General features: G+C 39.2%; 1 protein-coding gene across 1 annotated transcript in view; it reads left to right on the top strand.

Annotated features, from left to right (window-relative positions):
- Positions 1 to 9,097: 9,097 nt before the first annotated feature.
- Positions 9,098 to 27,282, top strand: part of LOC135935675 (homeobox protein abdominal-B-like) — a 67,277-nt gene continuing 49,092 nt past the window's right edge. Inside the window, exon 1 of the mRNA XM_065478173.1 lies at positions 9,098 to 9,216. The gene's annotated coding sequence lies outside the window, so the exon portion shown is untranslated. The remainder of the gene's footprint in view (positions 9,217 to 27,282) is intronic.

Below are 27,282 nucleotides of genomic sequence, written 5' to 3' on the forward strand. Positions count from 1 at the left end.
ATATTTTCGCAACCCAAGGTATTGAAAATTTTCAATAATTGTTATTTTATATTCAAGTGCTGTCGAACCTTCAATAATTAAAATTCATAAATTTAGTTTAACAGAACTATAAACCTGAGGGAGGTTCGAACAGAGAAGTGAAATTTTCTGTCACGTGTGACGCGGCCGCGACGACGGATCACATTACGTCTGCGAAGCTGCATAAACAAAGTACATGTGTACGCAGATTTTGAAATAAAAGCGAGGGCGCACACGCGTCTCTGTTTCACCGGAGCAGAAAAAAGACACGCACGCCGCAGCAGCTCACAATTTATTCTCCATCTCGAAAGAGAGACAACAGATATATATTTATTTTATTGCCCGACACACATGTGCTTTTTCTTGGGCGGCTGCTGCACGGGCATAATTTATAGTAATAAGAGCAGCAGCCACACAACCAAAATGTCACCCAGAAAATAAAATGTCTCTCTTCTCTTCTCTCGTGTAATGAATTTTAATATAAAGGGGCTGAGCGAAGGAATTTAGATGTATCAAAGAACATAAAAATATCTCGCCCGCTGCTTCACTCCGGCGCTGCTTTTTTATTTTCCTACTTTCAGATAAAACCACTCCTTCGCTCTCTCGGCCTTTTCGTTTTCTTCTTTTTTCTTATTCTGCTCTGGCTCTGGTGGATGTGTATAACTTATACATACAAATGGAGGCAGCTCAGCATTTTTGTGATGTTCATAAAAACACTCGCCGCTCGCATAATGAAGATAAAAATTTTAATTAAAGCGCTGCTGCTTGGGCTATCAAAAGTTTTCGCCTCAAATGCAGCCTCAAATTCTCTCTCACACTTTCAGAGGCTCAAATCTAATAATGCAAGATCGGTGAATTCCCTCCAGAATCCTGTTATAAACAGAAAATTTAACAAGCTCAACATTGCCTAAATCGGTTTGGTATAATTAATTAACAGTCCTTTAGGCAATATAGAAACGTTCCAGATCATATATGTATTTTGTGCTGAGTAGGAAATTTAGATTGGAGATTAAGTTTTGTTTTAATTAGTTCAACGAACTCTCATGCTGGCAGCATAATTTGAATACCTGCCAGGAACTATTTAACTGTTTTGGTTATGCAAAATTAAGTATTGCGGATATCCAATTTGATTTGTAATTAATTTTCTTCTACTGATTTACAATGGTTACTCCCACTAGCAAAAATCAGGCATGGAAGGCTCATAAGTCGAAAATTGCAAGTGAAATAAATTATCGGCCGGTACTCAAACTCATTTGGCAGCTATTCACAGCTTCTTGCATCCACAAATAAAATCACAAGATAAAAAATATAAAAAGCACAAATCATCCATGCGAGCATATATGTACATCCTGTTATACGCTTTAGGACTAACTTGCTACTCCATAAAAGATTCGCAACGAAGGAGTTTTTCTCCATTTTTAGATTCTTGATGAGAATGATTATTAACTTATTTCGATATTACACATAAATCAAACTAGTAGCTTTTAATAACTGTGCCATTTATCATTAGTCACAGGCAACTGAGTAAGTGCTAAATTTCTAAATTTCTGGCATTAGAAAGAAAGACTGTTGCGATAAAAATATATTGTCAAAAATTAATACCTATTTTTTACAAAATAGTATTTTTCGGATTTTCAACTGCATACATTTTGTAAAAATATAAATAGACAGACATAAACTAACGATGACATTAATTGATTTGAAGTTTCAAACAAATACATCACCTGCTCATAAGGAAACTGAGGCAGAAGTGCGAGGAATGGAGGACTGTTTTCTCAGCTGCGATGGCCGCTCTGTACGCCATTCTCGTTCCGGTTATTTCGCCGCCATGAGCTGTCGCACGGGCTCCGATAAGTCTTGTTCCTATGGTTAAAGTTGGAAAACTCGTAGCTCTGGATGCTGTGTGGAAATAAAATATTTTTAGTTATATTTTGACAAACTGGTGTTAATTTTCTGAATTCAAATATCTCCAAAATAAATCATGGAAAGAGGTGTAAGATACGCGCATCGCAATTGAATACGGTCGACCGAAAACGTTTGAAACGGCAGATTTTAATTTAAAAATAAAGTGAAAAAATGATAAAGATTGCTTTTTAAATCATGAGATAAAAGGCGTGTCTGAGATTTACGTAAAATCACTTTATTAAAGAAAATTTACATATTTTTTTAATAATTCCATCCATTACTATGATTTAATATGTTTTTGTTTCCTTTTGGTATGCAGACCAGTTTTTATGAAAAATAGGTGGGCAAGTTAAGGAATGAAAAGTTAAAATTGCTGCATTAATATAGATAGTGTCATATATTTATTCATCTGCACATTCATGATCTTTGCACTAAAAATGTATTGTTCTCAAACACTTTTTATAGGTAGAGACTTTTTCCAAATAATAGATGTTGATCTATGAAAGTAAGGATTGAATGATACTGCAAAAACCAGAAAAGATTATTTTAGCCTTATAGTCTTTGAAATTTGAGCTTAAATAATGTTCGATAAATGTCTCTAATGTTTGAGTACTTTTGAAATGACCGAGCCCTGCCTTCCTTGTTAAAATCTTATTGTGTTTCATTTTTGAGAGTTTCCCTCGTATATCAGGCAAAGAGGAATGGAAACCAGCCATAAGGCTCTTTTCCGATAGTATTTTTGCCAAATCTGAATTTTTTACATTCAGCGGCATTTTTCTAACGCTATCTGCCCAAAATATAGCCACCAAATTAAGCCAAAAATGCATTCAAGTCATTTTCAATTTATTGCTGTTCTCTTGAATTAAAAAACTACTTTTATCATTAGGATTACAAGCTCACTGCGCACATATACGATAAATTATTGATGTACATTTTAGCTCGTTTAAGGCAGCAAGGAAACTTAGACTGATCTGCCTATATATTTGAGTTCTGTTTTCACAGCAGAACTACAAAACAAACAATAAATTAAGGTCCTGATAAACTGCCTCGAGGTCATTCGAAATGCGTGTTCGCAGGCGTGGAGTATTAAAGAGACTCGCCTTTGGTACCGAACAACGCCACAGAGTCAGAATTGTAAATTTGCGCAGGTCGACATGATTTACGAGCCGTGCATTATTTAAAGCAGGGCTGCGCGCATTGTGTTTCTGCGAGCACATTGTCCAAATGGAAAAGGCCTCTCATATACACGTCAAAAGTGCCGCCACCGCCGCCATCCCTCTGCTGCTCGCACACCTATGTAGTTTACACACATGTGTCCGTGCAATATTTTTCTCCGCTCCGGCAAATATTAAAATATTCATCGTGTGCGAGTATCAGGTCGTAAAAAGGAGCCGAGGCCTTGCGCGCGCGCTGCCTCGGCTGCATTACGTATTAAAGCGGCCGTGTGCGCCTCGCTTGAATCTCATTTCAAATTAATCCCGCCTTGCAATCTACCCGCCGCAGGCTAAATTTAATTTGCCCGCAAACTACATTAAAAAGAAAGCAGCGCAACTCGGGCCGTAAAGCCAGCCGCCGGAGCTGCCACCGCCGGGAGCTTCTGACCCCGCATCACCCTTTTTCCCACAGCTCTCGGCACCGACAGTGCGCTGATGAGAAAAGTTGTGCCTTGCAAATGGAATGCTAAAAATTTCAACTGCAGAATACACTTCTCTCGAGACCAAGTTTTAATATCTCCAGCTAGTTGCAAATTGTATATACAACGAATTAATTTTTCAGCTCTTCAGTTTCGCCTGCGCCCAAGGGCAGAAAAGGTCATCTAATTTTTAATTGGACGGAAAATATACAAAAAATATGTGTGGTTATGAAATTTAGACCGTCGACTATCAATTTCTGAGTTTCTAATCGTCACAGGAGCAAGAAATAAGCACGCATTTGCCGTTTGACTCACCTTAATTGTCTTTATAACAGCCAAAATCGTCTAAGAATAGTTTAAATTAGATTAAATCTATAGTTTCCAGTCGAAAATGTGTATACGTAAGTCGTTTCCCCTGCTTTTCCACTGTTTTTCCAACATTTAATTTATTCAACATTTCCTATTCTAATGATATTTTTATTCTTTTGGAGGATAAGAAAATTATATAAATTTTTTTCAATTAAACCTACTCTTTCTAATTTTAAGAATTAATCTTAAAAATGCAAATTAAAGCCTAAGTCGCCAGTGAATAACGCTACATAAACGCTCTATAAAACCGCGTAAAAGAACAAAGAACTCATTTGAAATTCCCAGCCATATTTTTTTCACTTAGAAGACTTAAATTTAACCAAATAACCGATAATATTGATGCTATTCATGTTGAGATGGTTGCATAACCGAATTCTATCAGGGGCTCGTGTCGCTTGCTCCGCCGAATATGTCTTTGTCAACGCCAAAGCGAAACTCCATTTTTAGCCAAACACTTCTCTCTTTAATGTCCATTATAATATTCATCGCTCTTTCAATTCGTTGCAAATGCGAGTCTTTTGTGTACCCATCAGCTTCCATTATGCGTGAAGGAACTCTTGAGGCATTTCGTTTTGCATGAGATGAGACTTTCACGTGCATTCGGCTGGAACCAAAATCTTCTGCATAGGACACACACGCAGCAGCTGGATAAAAAGGGAAAAATGCGCTAGAGTGCTGAGAGCTCATCTTGCTAGTCGGGGTCATTAGGAATCATTAATAGCTCGTAAATAATGTAACGGTCCCGCCAGATGCATCTAGCAAACGCTTTTCGGAAAGTGCACCCGCAGAAAAATTGCTGTTAGCGCGTCTTTCCTTTTAAAAAGTGCGCGGTGCGGTCCGTTTGGGCCCCCTTGCAGCTCGATTTTGGTCGAAAATAGCGCACGCAGGTGATGGCGTTCTCACCAGTTATTTTAACAGCCGCGCGCGTTCTTTACTGTTTATTTTTTACGTCCGGAGAACTGGGGGCGAAAATGACTGAAAACACGACCAATTGCTCTCCGTGCGGAACCAAAAGCGGCAATTGTTATGAGGTGTCGTAAAATAGTCACGTCTTCTTAACCCCTTTTGCTCCATTTTGGTTGATGCTTAGAATGATATTCCGAAGATTTGTAGGCGAGACGCGCGCGTTTTTTACTTGTGCGGCTGTAAATTCTTTTGTTGCACAGAAAAATGCCGTGCGTTTCAAAGCGTTCCTCTCTGCCTCTTTCTTCTCACATCTCGATCCCAATTAAAGGGGAACAACAATGGCGATGTTGCCTGCTAACGTTTCAGACTTGGTTTTTCGAAGGGGAATGTGCGAACAGCAATTAATTTTCAGCAAGGATTGTGTGAGAAAATTGACACCTCTTTTATTATAAGGCATATATTGCTTTTATTAAACCTCGTCTATCAAGATGACAGCTCTTAAAAAAAATTTAAAATAAAATAAATTACTAAAGGGTTTATTTTTTTAACAGACTTAAGTTTTAATTAATCATTTTAAACCTGATGTCTTTAAATTTTTTAAACCCTATCTCTCAGAGTAAACTTAGAAACTGAAGATTAAGTATGTAGTTAATTTCATTTTTAAATGCTCAAGAATTGGAAAAATATTTTACCCTTTTAAGGAATATGCAATTTCTCTGCATTTCTGCCACACAGGTTGCATAACTTTTCATTTTCAGTGAAGTGCAAGAGTCACTCTACATTCATCTTTTTAGTCCTAATTTTTTTGAAAAAAAGTTGTTGAGTTTTTTACTCATAATAATGAAAATACGCATGCCAATTTTTGATAAAATTATGCGAAATCACCCACAAGGTTTTGAATTAAAATTTGAACTTTACTACCAATCAGGAACAAAATAGCCAATGGATCGAGCAGTATCAAATTCTTAAATGAATTCTACACACATGAAAAACCAATTCGAGTATGCATACAAGTTTAATACCTTCAATGACGAATTCTTTCTGCATGTGAATTTTGCACCAATATTTGCATTCCACAAAGCGTACGCATCGCAGCCATCGCGCCATTTCCCGCAGCGCGTTGGAGCAGCTTGTTTAATTTCCGGAAAAATTTTTACTGCCTCCAGCGGAGGAAATGAAAAATTTTTGGCATTCTGCTTGCGTGGGCATAAAAGGGCGTCATAAAAGAGTTTCCTTTTTGGCACGCTGCCTATCTCTTGCGCCGCCGTGCACCGCGGAGGCAAAAGACAATTTTGGACTTGGCCTTAACAGTGTGCTCGCTCCCCAGCGTCGGATGTGCCCGGAGGCCTGCACGTCCGCTTTCCGCTCCGAAAGCACCCCCGTTGATTGTCTAAAGAGAGGCGAGGCTGCGGGGGCGGTGCGGGGGTGAGCCGACTCGTCACCCCTGCCTTGGGAGGCGCCCATCCACTCTGCCGACGCAAGAAAATCCAATCTTGTCGGGGATAATAAAAATGCCGGCGCTGCACAGCCCTTTCTTTCTTATTCCCCTTTCTCATTTTCTTTATGCGCCCCTGGTGTACTTTAAATCATGTCGCAGACGGTGCAGAATCTCGAACGTGCTGCTCAAATAATGAGCTGGGCTGTAAATTCCCGACACGAGAACAAGCTGCTTTTTACGGAAGTTAACGTGGAAACCGAATATTAATTAAATATAATTACAAAACTATCCCTAATAGGAGTAAATTTTGAAATACACTGAACAAATTAATAAAGGCTACCTGTCCTATAAACTGAGCAAAGAAAAATTAATCTATGTAAGTATATTTTTGCAAAGTGCGGGTTTAACTGTATTTAATTTGTGCTTGCGGTTAAATTTGCATACATAATTATAACGCTCAAAGCGCTCTTGCAATTAAGAACAATACATATGTATATTATCCGTTGCTACAACAGTTAAACAATGAAATTATATTTTCAACAGTTAGGAAGTATTTTTGACATGGAAATATTGAATATCAAGTAAAGGGCAATGAGATTTTGACGGTCAACTAGTTTGTTTCTGACATCCCAAAACCATCGCAAGACCATCTTATATAATCATGAATCATTTTAAGCCAATTGAACAATTTCTTGAATCATCTAAAATTGCCAAACCCAACTGAAAGGTTTTCAAAAGTTTATAACCGCGTCTGAATCTACTAAAATCCGAGAAATCCTACACTTTATCATATTTCATGTCTTTCGCCGTACATAGAGCTTAAATGAACATAAGGAATATTTATATTAATATTTTCATCAGTTGTCCAAATCAGAAAATCTTTTTAATTCTGAAAAATTGGTCAAAGTGCAATTTTTGACACAAATTCTATCAGTTTTATTGATTCCTTTTTGTTGGCGTAGAAAATGGCATGTAAAACTGTATGTCCTAAGCCCTAAAATATTTACTCATCTTTGAAAAATCTTTTTAGTCCGTCTATTTGCAACTATATTAACAGGTCCCAAAACATTTAGGACCTTTCTATATAGAAATATGGAAAATTCAACAGCTCGTTTCTCACTGAGGAAGCTGCATTAATAGTTTTTCTTCTGACACATTTGATAGCCTCGAGTGTGCCTTAATGAAATCTTTGGCATCTATCAAGACAAGTCCCAAAACCGTCAATTGTTTTCCGCGAAGAAGCTTCTAAATGTTACATCCCTTTAATTATTTTTTGTCAGATAGCATTTTGTAATACACTCTCTACATAGCTATCGCTATAATATGCTTTTATTGATTTCATGACGGGCACAGGGTAAATGCAGTTAATAAGCAATTAAGTCTTAAAGATAATTTCCTCAATTGGAGTGCCATTAAATATCGTGAAACTATAGGCTAATAATATTCTATTTAGAATGATGTATTAATTGAACAACATTATTATGGCAGACTTTATACAGACACAGGTCAGTTGCGCGAGGTCCGGCGTATTAAGTAGCTCTAATTCCAACTTTTATATTTATTGGGCCATGCGATTTGACTTTATACTCTCCATTGCAATACACTTTAGTCGCCTATGATGTGTGTTATAGAGAGAAACGACACATAGTGAGAGCTGGCAGAGTGAGCAAACGGGCGCAAGTCACACTTAGACATAACTATGAAACGATTACGAGTTCTTAAACGCCCGCTGCCGGCTCAGTGGCTCTGATGTTTTGTTATTCCCTCGCCGTTTTATATGAATTGCAAGTAGCGTGCGAGGCGGCACTTCAAAAATTATATGCCATTTAGTTATATGGAGTGATTCAGTCGGCGAATTACGATTTGTTTATGTGAACATCTCCGAAGACTGATGTGCGTATGTGTGTGTGTGTGAGCCTTATTCGACGGAGTGCATCAAAAATAAACATAACACCCAATCCAGCAGAGCGCCCGCCTGAAGCGAAAGTTAAGTCATAAGAGTCGGCTGGAAGTTCATTTTGATTATTTTATGGAGTCTGCTGGTGATGGTGATTGAATTTTGTTTATCTCAAGCGCGCCGTCTGATCCACAAACTGCCCTTGATGCTTTTGCTGCTGCTTGCATTTTTGTATTCATTTAATATCTATCAAACGGATGTCGAAACCTTAAAGCGCGCACTTTGTAGAAAGTGAGTTTTACAGTGTCTCTTTGCGGTTGAAATTCAGCGCCCTGGAATTGTTAAGTTTGCGAATGAATAAACGTGCTGAGGAAAGGGCACATGCACCAAGCAGCAGCAGCAGTCATAAAACCATTAACACGTAGCTGCTAAAAGTAGAGCCATCGTGCAACACAAAACTATTCTAGCTTTCTCAGCAAGCAGCTGGTGAGACCGGTGCTGCTGTGCATTTTGTTCGGTTTCGCTGCTGGCATTTCTTGCGCCCGAAACCTGTTCTAAAACATTTTCAAATAATGACTTCACGCAGCAGCACAATTGCAAACTGAAATTTTCATGCGGTGTGTTATAGTGCAAAAATAAGACGAGTTTGTGTATTTCTCCTAAAAGCAAATTATTTACTTTACTCTTTTTAAACCGTTTATGTTCCACAAAATAAAACAAATCCTTGAAAAAAATGTTCTTATCAACAAAATGCAAAACTTTTTCTCACAATTGTTTTTCTTTAATTGATCTTGTTTCAATGGTCAACATTTGCATTGTCTACTCACTAAACATTTCATAGTCAAGTGTTCAACATTCTGGTGCGAATAACGTAACAAGGAATGGCGCATGTCTTTGTGACAGGGATGCTGCATGGGAGTGGCCTGGCGCGCCGAGTTATCTGCCTCTGACGCAGCCGCCGTCGGTGCCCTCATGTCGCCGGCTCCACTCTCAATTTATTTTTATTTCCCGACCACGTCTTGAGGCCGACACATCCGAGAGCGCCACAAGGTAGGAGAATGCTTCGCTTCTATTTGTATTTAGCCTTCAGCCACAAAAAACCATTTAAATATGACTTTGCGCAACTTAATCTCTGCCGCAGAGGTTGTTATATGAAAATTTCTTTCAGCCTTAATTTAAAAAACAGAAATTATAAAAAATATCGCACAATTAGGTCCACGAAGGAAACATTTACTAGTTAGTTTAGTTGACTTTACATTTATTGTTCTGCAGGAGTTTTGTTAATTTTTTCCTTATCGAAAATGTACCGTTTTTCTGTAATGTAAATATAATGATAAGAAAACACTCCAGTTTTATTTGCTTTTAAATTTTTAGATACTGAACTTCATATGCTTAATATGCACTTAACTTTTCAATCCATCTGACTTTATTTTTCTTTAGCATTTTTACTTATTTTTGTAAACCTCTTTTATTCCTGCGAACAACACTGAACCTTTTATTGTTAGAAAAACACGGATTGCTGATTAATTAATCAGTCCTTCATCACGTCTTCATTGTTTAATTTGAAACAGGATCTCAGCTCCAGGGTGTGAGTTTAAATGATATAATATACACTCATTCAAAACCAAATAATAAAAACGGTGCGCAGTTTGCACAGGAAAAGCCGAGTCAGAGGTCTCGTAAAAAATTATTTTACCACCCGGATTACGCATGTTTCTTAAGTTCTTTTTGTTTGACACATTTATATTATACTAGCCCACGTGGTTTAGTCATATTATGACTTTCCTAATGAAAGTTTCAAAGAGTGAAACCTAATTAAAATGAATTGAAATCAAATCTACAATTTTTGGGGATCAACACAATATGTCACCGAAAATTCCAACCAATTACAACTTTTGAGTTGGCAATGTTTACAATTTGCTAATTTTTTATCACAATAAAATGCTGATGCTTGAGTTTAATTCACTCGGCAGGTAGCAATCAATATCATTTATTGGGACAACGATTATGAATTTGAGTCTACTGATTTTACAATGGCTCTCCTACCACATGCCAACTAATAGGCATGGAAGGCTAATAAATTGAAACTTTTGTAAAAGAAAAATTAATATCACACGCTCTTGTACTGAACAGCAGCTGTTTCGGCCCATAGGGGATTTCCTCTTTCTTTAAGTTTATATGGAATAGATTTATTTAAGAAATTTGAGAATTGCTTCGCAAATTATTCTTAATTAATTCTTAAAGTCCACGCATTTAATTAAGTACTTAACTTTGTCATCGGGAAAGGAAAAACCATAAAGAATAATAGCCATTGAAAATTCTCTAGTATGTAATAGGATATTTTTTTATTATTATTTTATATCCCATTTAAAGAAATGTTACTCAATTTATTACAGAGAGGAGCAAAATTTTTCACAATAAACGCAATCGACAGTATCTAAATCAAAATTTAAAGCCCTAAATAATTTTACAGTAATTGAATCATGCATTGAATGATGCGCTATTCGTTAAAAATGATTCAAATTCAACCTTTTTGCTAATCTGGCTTAATAATGTATTGATATTTTAATAGTCGTTGATGCTGAAAAGCATTTAACTGGTGTGAATGTAAGCGAAGAACTGTGGCTATAGATTTGTTTCAAGAGTGCGCGGCTGTAAGTAGTGTAATTTCGGTCTGAGGACGCGAGGCTTGTGGGGGCGGAATGGAGAAGTTAGTTAGCTCTCTCGCTCACACAGGATAACTCTGGGCAAACAATTTTATGGCACCTATATAAGAATTTAACACCACACATCATTCATACGCACAGGCTGGCTGGCTCAATATCTTGTGTGTGTTTGTAGTTTGTCGAGTCGTTAAAATTATGGGGACAAACTGCTGCACAAATAGCGTCGCAGATAGCGCCCTAATCTTCAGCCATATTTGCTCTTTTATTTCTCGCTTCTCTTAACCAGCCGAAACCTTTCCTCGTGGCCATTTCGCTGTTTATTGACTTTCACGCTGTTTCTGCGTTACGCGTATATATGGGCTAATTATCCGCACGTAGTTAAGAATAATTTACTTCCACCGTTTTGTCCAGATTTCATATACTATACATAGCTTTAGGTAATTCTCAATTCTTTAATTTGTAAATGGAAGCAATCATGTTTACAACTTACTAAATGAATATCACAGCACAATTATCCAAAATAAGGAACATACGTAATAAATTTTTCAAATACTATCATATAATATGCATAGAAAGAGTGCAGACAATCTTAAAATTAGTAAATTATACTCGTAAGGAAAGGTAAAGCGTTGGAGCGAGCCTCAATTAATAAAAAACTGTAAACGTAATGCTTTTGAGAATTCATAATCAAATTAATCGGATTCTCTTTCAATCTCTTTTATTATTAATTCAATTATATTTTACCTTGACCGAATAATTTTATATTTAAAAAAAAAGTATTGGTGCTCTCTTATTAAGAAATTAAATTTTATGTTGTTTTAATGTTTAAATTGTGGAAATTCAAACATCACGGGAATTTTGACATCAATAAAACCCTTAACTCACTATTTTTCAATATGGAATTTATAATTGGCGCAGCGGCAGCTTCTTGTTTTGAAATCTTGCTGGGGATTCGTTCGGGCATGTTGGTGCACGTATGCACCCCCTCCACAAACGTGTCATCAGCGCGCGCCGGTCTTCAAATTCCACTGTTCATTGGTTTCTCCTGCTCAAGAACGGTCGCATGCGCCTCTCTCCGCACAATCATGGCCGCCCGTGACGTAGCGATTATGGCCGACACTGGACGCTTTCTTATTGGCTAGCTCCGCCCGCGGCTTTCATCTGTGCAAAAGATCCCAGCACAGCTTCCCATTGGCACCGCGCCGCGAGTTTCGATCATTTGGCATAGATGGCGTTATTCGATGAATGACGTAACAATCTAACAATCCTGTCGATGGCAGATGGCAGGTTGTCAGGTGTCCGCATTGTAATACAATATAAATAATTATTACAGCGTTGTGTATCAAGAGACTGCTGGGTCCCCAATCCCAAAACTTTTTAATGGAAAATAATTAAAAAGTGTTAATAATTGTTAATTAATCAGAATTTTGAATTGTTTAAATTAAAAATAGATCAATTTTTTTAATACAGTTTATAGAAACGGAACGAAAATAGGCAGTGCTCTCGTTAAAAGCGAAAAGGCAGACGGCAAACACCATGATGCTATGATTAAGCATTTCTGTATGCCCGCGGCGTTTAAACACACCAGCATCTCTGGCAGGATGCTCCAATTAGTTCGCGGTACATGCGCGAGGGGCAGTCCCGTCGCTTGGTGCCAAGGGCGCAAAAGTTCAGCCCCCGGGCAGCAGATGTCTCCCTACGTTCCTTCATAAGCATCGCCGGGAGCGCGAGAATCGAGCGGCTGAATAGTTTGCAACGCAGACGTGCGGTGCAGCAGTGTCACCCCGGTTGCATAGCCCGCCAAGTGTATTTTTAGTCAATAAATTAAAATAAAATAAGTTTTCATTTTTTCCTATTATAAATCGATAAAAATAAAATTTAATTTTTTTACCTCTAATCTTATCGAAGGAAAAGGCTAAAATTATATTGATAAGTTAATGACAGTCCCATTTGCATGTTAATTTGTTTTTCTCCTTGACTGGCCAAAGGGTTTGTGATTGACTCCCCAGAAGCCTCTCTCACAATGGCCAAAGCACCTTGTAATGATGGCTATTAATTTGCCGTTAAATGGTTTTTGTGATTATTTTAATGGCACCATTAAATGAGTAACGGCACGCGATGTGTAAAAAGATAATACATAAAATGGCATCACACACATACAAACATACGAGATTTTATTGCGGGTTGAAGGTTGTTACAATTACCATTGATATATTAAACGTGCCCCGCGTTTGTCATTCAAACATCTCTCGCGGCTGTCAATTAGTGAGAAATATTGGCCGCAGGTGAAACTCTGCCGCAAATAAATGAGAGTCGTTAAATGTATTTCGAGGGAAATAATATTTAGATGTTTGCCTTCCTAGATTGATCGTGACCGTGGTGTTGATGCAAACTCTGCTGCTGATTTTTACTGTCTCCGAGATTGCACCAGTGGCCTTTTTTGATTTTGCCATATACGCTGGTGTGTGTGTGTTGCCTGCTCACGCCAGGTGGAATAAATATAAATGGAGTGACGAGGGCCGTAAAAGCGGCCGTAATGGTTTTTTGGTGACTTTTTGAAGATCTCATTCAAGTTGTCATAAACTGAGCTAGCGAGACCACGTGACGCGTGTTACACGTGTTAAAGCGGCACTTAAATGCGATTTTAGCACCCACTTATTCTCATCATCCTCCGCTGAGGCCATCTCGGCTCATTGTTTTCTAAACGCTTGGCTACCCGTAAAATGCATCCCCATGCAGATATAATGAAGCCGGCCAAGTGTTTCAAGTCCTTAATTTGTTTTAATGGCCAAACTCTGCACCTCAAAGGGCTCTGCCAATATTTGCCAAAATTCAACCATCTTTGGAATTTGCTAATTAAAAATACGCATTATTTGTGCAAAATGCGAGCTCAGTACCTGACAAAATAAGTAATTATTTTTACAAAGAGTTAAATTAAGCTATATAGATAGCTAAAAAAACTGCTGCTTGTACAAAAAATGCATTCTCTAAATATATTTAGTTTTAATTATTTGAAGTCTTATGAAAATCCTTGCACACACCAACTGTTAATAAATTTAAAATAATTAAAAATGTCGTCTTTAAAGGATGTTATTAAGGGTCTCATTCCCTAAACCGGTTAGACCACTTAGAGTTTGTGATGGCCGCTCAGTTTGAAAATTTACCAAGGAATTAGGAATCTGTTTTAGGAGAGTCTTGTTATCGTTACAACAATCATAGCTGATTTCCCGTTATTTACAACAGCCTCTTTCACTCATCTTGTCTAAGTTAAGCTTGAAAAAAGCAAGAAGCTCAATATGCAAATTAAAGAACAGAGAACAAACTGAGAGGTCACAGAGGCAGGCGGTTTAAAATTAGAAGAGCGAGTTTCCAACCTGCCAACGGAACCTTAAATTTGTCGGGCCCGAAAAAGAACACAGCAGCAGCGCGCTTTTGTTGAATAATTCATTGTGCCAGAGCGACGTTGATAATTTTTTCCGTCTCCCTGGGTGAATTTTTTATATTTATTTTTCCAGAGGCGGCAGCTCATGCATACAGAGCGAGCAGTGAGAGCGATCAGGACGCAATTTATGCGAGCTCTCCTTTTATATTTAAATTTATAAATATAACTTGTTCTGCCGAGCTGCTGCTGCTGCTATGCTGGCTCTGCCTCTGCATGAGGGAATAAGAAGAAAATTGCGCGCGCAAAACACGACCCCATTGGCTACGCGGTCGTAAAAAACTTTTAGCTGCAAGGGATAACACAAAAGTTACTTTAAGAAGCTTTCAAAAGTCTCAGACGAGCAGCTCGCAGAAGCACTCTCTGCGCCTCTGAATTTTATATCACCCAGCGCACAAAGAGACCTAAATTATTATGCTCGCCAAATAAGAAAATTTTCTCCAGCGCGCGCACATGGGCAAAATAAACCTATAAAACGGAGAGATTCTACTTTGTTGGCAAGAGCAGGGGGCTGAAATTCCTGTGATATTGCAAAAAAGCAGGAGAGTGTATAGCTTGCTTATAATATATTTAGCGAATCGAGATGGTTCGAAATATTTCCAGGTTCTGCCGGAGATTAAATCTCACGAAAAGAATCCGCTGGCATTTTCCAGCGCGGAGCATAATAAAAGCTTCAACGGGCAGGAATTTATTAATCAAACAAACATCCCGGCCACGGAAAAGAAAATATATAAAGAGCTAGATTTACGATGCAACTCACACAGTATCAGATAAAATAAATATTAGCAGTTGCGGAGAGATTATTATTGTTTATTTATTTGGATATTGAGAGAGAAAAGAGGCATAAAATATTTAGCCAACGCAGTCACTGCCGCCATCACAATTCTCCTCGATATATTTACTCTCAAAAGCGGGGAAATAAAACTTCTTGTTGGTGAGAAATGCAGCAGCCGAGCATGTGATAAAAATTTTGATTTATTCCACCGTTTAATGTCATATTTTATTGTTCTCGCACAATTTATAGGTCTGCCCGACGTTTATTGTTTACCAAGAGCGCAACTTCACGCTGCCGAAAGTGTGAAATTTCATGTTTTCCCCGCTGCCACGTTTTTCAGTGTGCCAGATGTTCGCGAAATAACGTTTCGCTCCTTTCACAGCGCCGCCATTATCTAAATTAAATCGACGGGTCGATCGTGCTCTAAAAAGTGCTTCTGTGCAGAATACCAAAAAAAAATCGTCACGCATTAAGAGCTAAGATTGCTGACAAGGTTTTCGAATTTAAAAAAATAGGGTGGTTAAGGTTTTTATTTAGACACATCAAGGCCCACAGAAGTAACTCGAAAAATTATAACGATGATATCATATCATAAATAATGTCGATGAAAATTTAAAAACCTAATAATTTGCTTCTTTGATGGTAGTTTGATAATAAAGATTCACGAAAAAGTCAATCGCATGGAATATTAATTAAGGACGAGTGAACTTTTAATTTTAAATCCACAATTTTGCAACTAATCAAAACGCAAACGTCCCCAGTGAGATTTTAAGTCGTTTTCCAGATGCAAATGAATACAAGATCCCCTTATGAAAGGGACATAAAAAATGAATCAAGCGAGCTCATTTCGCCAGCAGCGCTGCCCGACGGAATGCTTCTGGGAAATCTCTTCTTTTGGTGCGGGAAAGCAGCAAATCCGACGTTCTGTGCGCGCTGCAGCTGCCAGGGTGTAATGTATATAGCCGGCGGCTGCTGATAAAATCCCAGCAGCAACCCTCTCGCACTCGCCGCATAATTTAGCGCTCGTCGGAAGCATTTTTAGGCGCAAAATGCTCGGCTGACCTATGAGAGGCTGTGCCGGAAAATCCCATCTGGATTTAATCAGTATTTGAGGCACGTTCCGGCCCGTTTTATGCCCGCAGATAAGCCTGCAGTGCATTCAAATCGCCTCAATTATTCAGCGTCAGATTAAAAATCTGTGCTCCTGCGGCCGCCATCATGCTTTTGCATATTCATGCGCGAGATACACGCATATATAGGGGTTTAATTAAAACCAGGCCTGATTTATAAATACGCGCTGGTAGTAAATTGCTGCACGGCGTGCATAATTTCATATGTCCCCTCTATTAAAACGCTCGGTTGCATAATGATAATAATACACGTGAATACACATATGAGAGCCGGTGTAGCAGCTCACAGAGACGCCCAGACATCTGAATTAAAAGCACTGTGACATGTTTACGATGACACTTCTCATCTCGGCTGAAATGCATGCATTTTCTACGGCTCACGCACTCTCTCTTGCGTGGTAATGTTACGGTTGCGCCACCGCAGCCCAGTGCATTAAATTACCAGCGAATGATGGTAAATCCGTGTTTTATTCAAATATTTTGTCACTGTAGATTGGAATTTATGTGTTGGGAGTCGGGGCTTTGCTTTGAACCTTATATTTTATGGCTTGTTTATTTAAATCCAGTAGAAATCATGCAGAGAGCTGTTAAATAACCACTTATTATTATTTTTGCACGTTACTTGCATCTGATTTTCTGCGATCTTGTTAACGTTTATCGTTATTTACATGCCTTATAGTACAGTACTTCGCCAGAGGGATTGAAATTTCTAGCTGCATATTCAAATATATAATTTTATGCTCATTAGGTTAAATCGATGAATAATTATAGGATGTTTAACTAAAAAAATGGCCCATAAAAAGTCAAATGATCAATTTATTGTTGGTAACCAATGACAACAAATTTTAAGGAACGAAATTTTACCTTTTCTTGAAATGCTATCTTAAAATTAGTAAAAAGCTAAGTATTTATTTCCCCAGAAGTGAAATGTACCTCAAAATTCGCTCACCATAGGATAGATCGGAACAAGAGGGATCGAAATCAAGCGAAAAACCATCGACAAACTATTTAGGTTTTCGAGAAATTTGGCAAAATGTAAAATTTACCTGTTCCTTGGTCCTGATTTCATTATTGCACATTGTAGAGAAAAACTGTTGCCAAATTTCACAAAGAATAAGCCCATTGAACTACTTGCTATTGTCAAGACAAAGTTCTATGTATTTTAAGAGGGTTTCTAGATAGCGCGTGGATATGCAACCTGCACGACATGTATGCTTAGCAGGCTGCGTTCTTCGCCAAAAATAGGCAGCAGCTAACCATTTTTTTTGTTGCCATGAAAGTTTTGCATTGCAAATAATCTTGCCCTTTAATACTGCACAAAAATATGTTATAGATAGCGCTCGCTGTAATTCAGCATGGGAGGCACGTTCCCCGCAGTGAGAGCTTTTACACAAAACTTTTTTTATGATGATGAAAATATTTCTGCTCACGTTCCACATCATTTTATACATTCCATCTGCAATGCAGAGCCCTTGTGCTTGCCGCTGCTGCTTTTTTTGCGTCCCACGATGGAAAAAAACAAGCTGTTGTTAGAAACAGCTTGGGTTTTTCTGCACATTTCGCATTCCGGGCACACTGATCACTCACTCATATTGGCGGAAGGAGAAAGCCCACCCCTGTTGGCGTGTGTCAGCAATATTTTTATTTGTCCCGGCCGGCCGTGAAATTGAATCTAATAGAGCAAGCGGATACGCTTGGGGATTTATTGGAAGGAACAACTATTATTAGACGCGGCTAGGAAGCAAAAGAGCCGAGTGAGACGTCAAAATGGCACAGCAGAGAGGGGTCATTGGTAGGAAATAATAATTTGTAGAAGGATAATCCACCCCTATAAACGTCAAAGCTGTAGCCCATGGGCCAAAGAAACAGCTCTCTTGTCTCGCTCGCTTCTTTGCGTTTTTTATCGCTCAGCCTGGCTGCCGCATCAAGGTATCAAATTTATTTCTGGGGAGCAAACACGAGCTGAGGATTACGAGGGCAGAAAGAGAGAAAAATAGGCGCACACAGGAAATTGCCTGAGCTTCTGCTGGCTGCAGATAAAATTGCCCGTGCGTGAATGGAGCTGAAAAAAGAGCGAGCTGCAGGCAGGCGGCCTTCCTGAAAAGATAAATTTTCATTACAGCCACACCCTCGAGAGAGTTTCCCTTTTCGTCTTATTACACTCGTGTGCGTTTCTTTTCCTCGTCTCGTGTTTAATTAAAAGATTGCGAGCAGAAGTGTGTACAATGGAGCGCCAGGCTGCGCTGTTTGCGCCGGGAAATTAAAGAAAAGCAGCCGTGTATTTTACGACTTTGCAAATAGTGCGGTGTGAAATAGCTATAGCCGGAGGGGCGAAAAATTACTCTCGCACGCACCATACCGTGTCCAAAATGGAGATGAAACCGCGGCCAAATTGCTCGGCCAGCTGATGTGGAAACTCTCATCGAGCTCTGTGTCATAATGCGCCAAAAAGACGCGGTGAGTTTCAACAATAGCTCGGCAGGGTTATTCTATATGGGATTCCCGTAAAGCCACATGCCTTCTGCTCAAAAGTGTGAAATATATTTGTGGGAAAATATTTCGGTATGCTTTTGTTGGTTTTCCTTTGCAAGGAAATCATTAAAATGCTCTCATGTCTGGATAAGTGGATTACACTACGCAACTTCTACGATATTCCAGGAATTCGGAATAAATCATGTCGTGGATCAATTATCGCTGAAGCTCTAGTTAAAAAAGGTTCAGAATAAAATTTGTTGCATTTTTTTATAGCAAAATCTCCATCTCCAATGAGCAGTTATTAAATTTTTAAATTGAAATAATAATTCTTGATATTCCCAAATTGAAACTTGTACGTGAATTGCTAACAAACCAATCAACCGTGTAGCTTGATTTTCACTATCTCAATATCCACCTTCCAGCCTAAAAGCAATTTCGCCCTTGCGCATTTGGTAAAAGGGGGGCTATAAAACGGACGAAATATTCGTTTCAATCGCTTGCTGCAGGTACCCAAACTAGCCGTCCGTCGTTTTGCCGAGACGATCCAACCCACGCCAGCCAGACACATATAACCCGGCAGCGTGGGACAAAAAAATGACGCTATGTGTCCCGACCCGAGCGTGCTGGATTGTTTTGGGATCAATAAAAGTTGGTGTTGGCTCATCCATCAATGCATGATGCCTCAACTTCCAAGCTCGATTGCACCCGCACACACTCACACTAACGAAACTTTTTTCTCTGCCGCACGCGTTTTACGACTTGCGCGTCGCCAATGCCGGGAATAATGAAATTTCACTTGCAAAACTCGATTCCCTGAGCGCCGCAGAATCAACATAAAAAACAGCGCGGTTCATCTAATTAGCCCGTGATTTATGGCGAGTCAATTGAATCGTTTTTCAAACCGAGATCGTTTGTGCGCGCGCTCTTGTGTGGCGTTTTATTGGTTTATGACCTGAAATAAAGTTCATTACTGTGTTTTTACAATGTACGGTATTACTTATTTACACAAGCGTCGTGGGAAGCAGTCGTTGTTGTAAATTAGTTGCAGAATCCTGCTGGTAAAATATACAAAAACATTTTTCCGTCCATATCAAATTTTTCTTGAAGCTCTTTGTTGATTACAAAGTTGGTTTATGAGGCAATTTGCTAGATTATTCGATTTTCCCTGCGCGCAGATGCAATTTGTCCCTTATCCATTTAACTTTATGATGCAGAATAAGAGCAGCAGGGATGGCTGCTCGCTTTCTGCCTTATCTAGATTGGAATTAAGCAAGTGATGCTGAACAGAAGCGCTCTAAAAGGATGGAAAATAAATTGTGGGGCTTCTGGAGCCGAAATCCATCAGCTTATTTGATACTGTCTGTAGCAATGGTACCAGACAAACAATTCCAAATTAATTTTTATCAATATGGACGAGAAAATATAATATAATAGCTCCCAAATGCTCACATGTATGTAAGTATGATCGATATATTTTAAGTAACTCTTTGAAATTTCCTTAGACTACAATTAACTTAAAAACTGCAAAAGTTTCCATATTAATATAGACCGGTCCTTTTAAAAGTTGGATGTTTACTTAAGATAAAAAGTTAGGAATAAATTTAATTGATTATATAGCAATAGTTTAATGAATTTTCTTGTAGAAAATATATTAAATTAAAGTTCAACTGCCCTGATCAATTTGATTAATTTTATCTGAAACACTTAAACCTTTTCTGACTGCTGGCTGAGTGCATTGCAAAACTCCGGAGCCATGGTGGAATCCAATTCTCGGTCGACGTTGCCTCCACGCCGCCTGAAACGTCTGTTCTCGTGCTCGGTATGCAAAAGCTAGCACTGCTCGAAATTAAACTTCACTCGAATCATAGAACTGAGCCTGATACACGCTGACTGTGATCCATACCGCACAGAAGGCAAAGGAACACTAAAATGGAAGCAGAAAATCAGAGTGGCCAAACTTGGTGGTCAACCACGCAGAGCAAGGACAAAAGAGCAGAATTCACCAACAGAACGGCGGCAATTCTTCACGCTGTTTTTTGTTGTCTGTCTTCTGGCTGCGAATTTGTGCAGGTCGATGCACCCTTTTTGCCCGAGGAGGCTGTCGACCTGTAAACAGAAGTATATATAGGGGGTGGGATGTGCACACGCACGTTGCGAGCCTTTTTGCCTCATGCCAAAGGGATTCTTTTATTGCTTCAGCAGTAAAAAAAAGTTTGGGGAATCGCTGCTTGCGAGTGTGCACAGCACAAATAATTTTGCTCCAGGTTACGGAGGTGAAGCTTTGAAGTTTATAAATAAATTGTACGATTCTTAACTCAGCTTACAAAGAAAATCGAGACAAAATGCTAATTCAACATTTATTTGTGTCCTAAAGTAGTATAATAATGGGGACAATCGACAAATTTTCACTTGAAATTTTTAAATAAAGCCAACGACGTTATACTAAAATTTCTTAACGATTTTCCTCTCGACTTAAGATTGTATCATAACAAAATTTCCACGAATTTTGTCGTTATTTTTCGACCTCTGGCCCTGAAAGTTCCTGGAAATTCCCACACAGGCACCGAATTGCTTTCGTGCACCCAACAGTGTATAAATAATTGACAATCCGGCCAAACCCCTTAATTTCATGTATGCGCCGTCCATTTTGGTGCGCGCACCGTGTAATTTCCAATAAATTATTTATAAGGCACGACGAGCGAGCAAACGCGCGTGATGGGAATGCGGCGCTCGAAAATATTAAATTATTACTTATTCATTGGCTGATGTGCGCGTAGGTCGGACCAAAAGTTGCTCTTTGGTTGTATAATTTAGAATTTCATGGAATTTAACGACTCTGTAATGAAGACAGCCGCGACCGAGCACTGGGAATTTATTGCTTTAGCTTACTTGGCACAAGAGAGAAATATAACTAACCCTGCGAGTTCTGGCTCAGGCAGCAATCAGACTGCCAATTTATTTAATGCATTGCTGATGTCAGCAAAATTGATTCTCGGAAAGTTGGAGGAGTTTTAATTTTTCTTTACTTGAATATAGCTGCCTTAAAGGTTCACACCAAGTTCACTGTGCATGGTTCACTGAATTTTCTACAGATGCTTCAAGTTTAGAATTTTGTTCACTTTTAAATAGGAATGATATTTGATTAGTATAGAAGGAATGCATATTTTAATAAATAAATAGTATAAAATATAGTATAATTTTTTAATAAGCTTTCATCACTTTTTTGTTCCTCATCAAAATTGGTTGTTCATTCACATTGAAAATTTGATGGTTTTTAACACATCCATAAAAATAAATCAAGGAACCGCATAACAAAATTTTAGCAGGCAGTCTTACGAAACCAAACCTGTTTAGGCTTTCGTTAATCTTTGAGACGCAAGACCTAAAAATTTATTTTCTCTGGCTAATATACCTTTAAACGGAAAGTTTTTAATAAACCGACCCGCGCGCTGTCAGAATATTTTACAGTTCCAATATATGTAAATTATGCTGCCCGTGTTACATAATTATGGCAGCCAGTCTTAAATCACTCTGAGGAGAGAAGCAGGGCGTTGTTCCATTAGATAGGTCGGCGAACCCTTTTAAGAACGCCGCATGCATCTCGCTGCTGAGCTCCTTTTCCCAGTCACCGCCGCTCTTACTCGATATCTCTAAAAGCTTGGCGTTCTTATAAATTCCATCCACATCGAATCTTTGCTTTCGTTTCTCAAAAAACTCCATTTCCCACGAGAGGCTGATTTTGGGAGTCCCCTGAACCGATTTATATTTACTTTGTGCTTCCGAAATTGCCGCTCACAGGCCCTTTCCTGCTCTATTTCCTAGCAAAAATAAACAATTAGAAAGGGATTTGTGAGCTTAGCGTGTGTTTTGGCTGGCAGTTAATTCATCTGGTGCCTCGTCTCTCGGCTTTGTTTATCCAACACGCTCTGCTGTGCCGCTGGTTGAGTCTGCTGAGCCGAGCACAGCGGCGACACTGCTGATGCTGCTCTCAAAATCACATAAAAAGTAACGCGACACACCCGTAATTACGTATTCGGGGGCTAATTCCCAACTGAGTCTGCTTGCTGCGACACACAAAAACAACACCAGCGCAGTTGTAATGTTGAGCTGGGACCTGAGATGCATTTTTCACGCGCCGAGTTTTCAAATTCCGAAACTCAAGGGGAGGAAATTCAGGCGGGAATTGTTTCTGTTATAAATTTAGAATTTTAAATAAATACTCATGAAATTTTAAATTGGGTCAGATTGAATTTTGAAAATGAAAAATAGAGATAATTGAGCTCAAAAATTGAGACTAATTTTTTCATTCATTTATGAGTGGCGTATTTTTTGTTTATAAGTGTGTTTGCAACAATAAATTTAAATGAGGAATAAATTGTGTATATATAGGAGCAGAACCAAAAGAGCAAACTATAATTATTTATAGCGACAGTATGTATGTATGCGATTTTGGTACCCTTGAAATTTCTTCACAAGCGCAAACAATGCTCTGAAGGGATTTTAATGGGGCTGTAGCAGCGTTTTCAGCCGAAATGGCACACACTGCGAGTGCAGCAGCCGCGAGGAGCAATAAACATGCGAACGGCGCGCAAATATCAGCGCGCCAGGCGCTAGGGCAATTAAGATAATTCGCGCTGTACATAGTATATACATATATATGGCATGGCATGGCAAAACAGCATTCTGTGCACGCCTCCTCCATTGTAGCAGCTGAATGATGCAGACAAAACACATTAAACGCAGTGGCGCGAGAACGAAAATTAATTGCTCCACCAGCAGATGAAATTCCAGGGCTCAAATAAGTACTCTTCGTCGTCGATGGCTTGCTGCTGGGGACAATCATAGCGTGCTGCGTGTAGGCGGCAGATTTAATTAAAATTCATTGGACAAAATCCAATTACAGACAAAAGAACACTGGCTGGCTGGCGAGTGAACGCAGAAGACAATTTAGACGGTTTCCCATGTGGAATGCAGTCGAGAATAAGACGCGGGGGATTTGAGAGAGACCCGCTTTCTAGCCTCTCCACTGCTTACCAAATGCAATTAAATTAAATTCCTACTCGGCAATAGGGACAGAATAAATGATGTTGAGCTTAGTGTTTCGAAAGTGTATAGCAAAGCGCTTTAAACCAAGCTGCAAATTGGGCCATTAAGTGATTATTTGTGAGGAGCAGTAATTTTGAAATAATATTCCTCATTTATTCATCCTTCAATTTGAACTGTTTTCTTCAGGTCTTCATTTTAACTTGTTTGCCCCTCTGAAAAAATTCACAAGAGCAAATTTTTATAGACCCCTTTCGTTATAATTATTTATAAACTAGCTAATGAAGCAAATGAATTAACAAATTTAGTTTGTCACATTTCAATAATTGTAGTGGTTTCAATTTTTCTCACATTTAAATTGCTAACCAAGATCTAACGGGGATTTAGAAAAATGTCTAAAAAGAGAAATGAAGGAATAATGCAGGTAAAGAAATATCAAATTTTCATAAAATACATTGATCGAAAAATTGATTTCACAAGCCCTATTGCTAAAATACTTTTCCCGACTTGAATATAAATAATGAATGAACAAATAAATGGAGGCAGAGTTAAAATTTAAACCCAAGATATTAATCTTTAATCGCCTGAAAATCGCTGTTGTATATATTGCAGTGGCTGGAACTGATTAACAAATAAATTTAAGCTACAGTAGATATCATTTCTTACCATATCTTAATTGATTTCATTCTTAAATTATATTGATTGTATTTCCATCTTTCCAACCCTCTTAGAGCCTCTTTTTCGGGTGGCTGGTCCATCTCAAGTTTAACCCCGGAATAGATCACTTTGCTGATTGATATGCTTTTATCGGAATTGGTAAAAACAATCGGGCAAATGCGTCGGGATCAATTGACCCAATCTGGACCCATTGAGAGCAGCGAGCCCCGCCGGTGGTCTCGGCGGCACAGCAGCCAGGCAGCCATGTTTTACGGTGCGCGCTGCATCATGGCGCTCGCTGCGCACTCGTCGGAAGGCGGGGTTTGCCCGGCCAGCCATGCGAGAGCGCTCATAAAAAGAGTCCCCCACGCGCCCGGCGATTACTATATTGATCTCTCCAACACAATGGACCGCGCGAGAGACGAGGAAAACACGAGACGGAATATTCAAATTCGATCCGAACATGGAATCTTATAAGAAATCAAGGACAAGTCTGATTTTCCTTCGCTAATTAACAGCTGCGCACTGATGGCTGCCTGTGCTGCCTTTCAGACGCCCCAAGGTGCATTTTGCAGGCCCGTGGGAGGTCTGCTAATTAGAATTACAGTCGAGATAACTTATCGCTCACAGTCCGTTTGCCCATAAAACTGGTGCAAATTAAGGCTGCTGCTGTTTGTCGCCCCGTCTCGTAAATCTTCTCTCGGGTTTAATTTCGTCGGCAGAATTCCGCTGCACTACCACTCTACATCAGCAGCAGCGGCCAAATGGACTGGACCGAGAATCTCCTTCAATAAAAATTCCCCAAATGAACTCCAACTATATAACTGAAGAAGAGGCCTTGAAAATGACCTGGCTATATGCGAGAAGATTTCGAGCGAATATCTTCACTTCCAATGTACCCTCCAAAGATAAAATTTAACACAAATTAATATTTTATAATTTAAAATTTCACTTAAAATCCTTTGTGTTTGTAACATAAAGGTTATTTTTAGGCTTTAAAAATCTCTTCCCTTATTTAAAAAATTATTTCCATTAGAAAATATTTTGAATGAATTTTCTTTTGCAAATATTGTTAATCAATGCAAATTGCTGCGTTATTATCAGACCTAAAATTTGTGTACCTTTGATGAATTTATATGTGCGTTGATGGAAGCGTTGGAGTCTTAAAAAATAAAAAAAGTCTTTATCATTTGGTCATGAGTATCCAACGGACGCTCGCTCTTTGGCTCATTCAGTTGATATAAAAAGCACCCTTGTTCCGGCATGGCTCGACTGGAACGCGCGGCGGTTATTTCGACCAAAGTGCTGATGCAACACAAGATTTGGCCCGCGGCGCTGAATATTATGTCGATTAGGGCCACCGCATTCCGCAGCCACTATTTCTTATCACTCAGCCGCAGTCGTAAAAGCAGCACCACTTTTTCTGAACTGATATCAGAGACAGGGCAGGGAAAAAGAAGGAAGCACACAGACATACACATCACGCTCACAAACACAATTCTTCTTGTGCCGGCGCGGCCAAAATAGCACCCTGGCAAAGCGGACGTTCGGCCCAGACTGCTGGCGAGCCCCGGCTGAACGACCGTCCTTTCAGTGCTGACCTTCCTGGTCGCATTTCATTCGTCTAAGACCACTCAGGGTCACGATCGCTTTGTTTGGCGACGGCGGTATACGCCCGCACGTGGACGCAAGGGGTGAAATCAGGCGGCGAGGTCGACGCTCACCACCAAGGTTAGACCACAAAAAACTGACGCACTTGCTTTCACACATCGTGGCGCATTTGAAGGCTCACGTGTTTTTTGAAGCTATAAATAAATGTTATTCGTATTAAATTTCATTCAACGTAAGTTTAAATTTATATAAAAATATAATTAATTTATAACTAGTTACTTCTTGTTCCTGTTTCAATTGTGATAAAATTCTAATGACTATACTTTCAAGAATTTTATATTTTTAGTATTTGACAGCATTGGCCTTCAATCACCACATTTAATTAATTAATGCAAAGGTTTATCTTATTGCCTAATATAATATTTTATGGCTTGGTGCGTGCAAAAAATGATTTTCTTTCTCACCAAACAAATGTGGAATTCATTTTTTTTTTAAATTTTACCCTTCACACTCTGGCAGGACTTCATTTCCTAATTTTAATTTTAAATTTCCGAGGAAACTTTTCCCTCTGTTGTGCTCCCCCGCGATCCGTGGCTTGATGAAATAAGGGTGTCATTTCGAGAGACAGCGGGTGTCCGCAAAGTTGATGGGTTGAAAGTGTATATGCAAATGTGCTGGGCTGCGAGCAAACTCATCAGCAAGAGCAGGGATGTACCGCCGCAGATAAGAGCTAGAGCTCACGCACGCCTCTCGCCAAGAGAATGTGAACATTATAATGAACGCGCGCGCGACGTGCACAGTGTGTATAATCGCCACCCACCCGGTGATGATGCTCGTTAAATTATAATCTTTTCAGCTCATTTTGTGCACGCAGCCAACCATCATTTTCCTTCTCGCGCGCGCTCTCACCCTGCGCGCGGTACACGCGGGCGGCTCCAAATTTAAAACTGGCAGCAGCATAGCAGCCATTACGCGAGAGATTCTAAGTAACGAGCGGCTTATTTGAATATATTATTATACGGGACCTCCATGTTTGAAATTACCACGGCGGCAGTCGTAAAAATTCAAGAAGGGCGAAGTAATTTATGTATGTACATTTCATGAATCATGCTGAAATGTGTAACGAAATGAGACGGCAGGCCAATTTGAATATTCTCCTCTGCGCTTTTTGCTCTTCTGTACAGCCGCGTGTTGTGCTGCACAAACGGAATCATTCATTATTCCAGCTCTGTGGATGCGACTCCTCCTCAGATGGCTGCTCGATGCGCTCTCTGCTCAGGGAACTCTCGTCTCATTTTTCATTCAGTTAGGTTGACAATG

Source organism: Cloeon dipterum, chromosome 2, assembly GCF_949628265.1.
Source record: "Cloeon dipterum chromosome 2, ieCloDipt1.1, whole genome shotgun sequence".
NCBI classification, from domain to species: domain Eukaryota; kingdom Metazoa; phylum Arthropoda; class Insecta; order Ephemeroptera; family Baetidae; genus Cloeon; species Cloeon dipterum.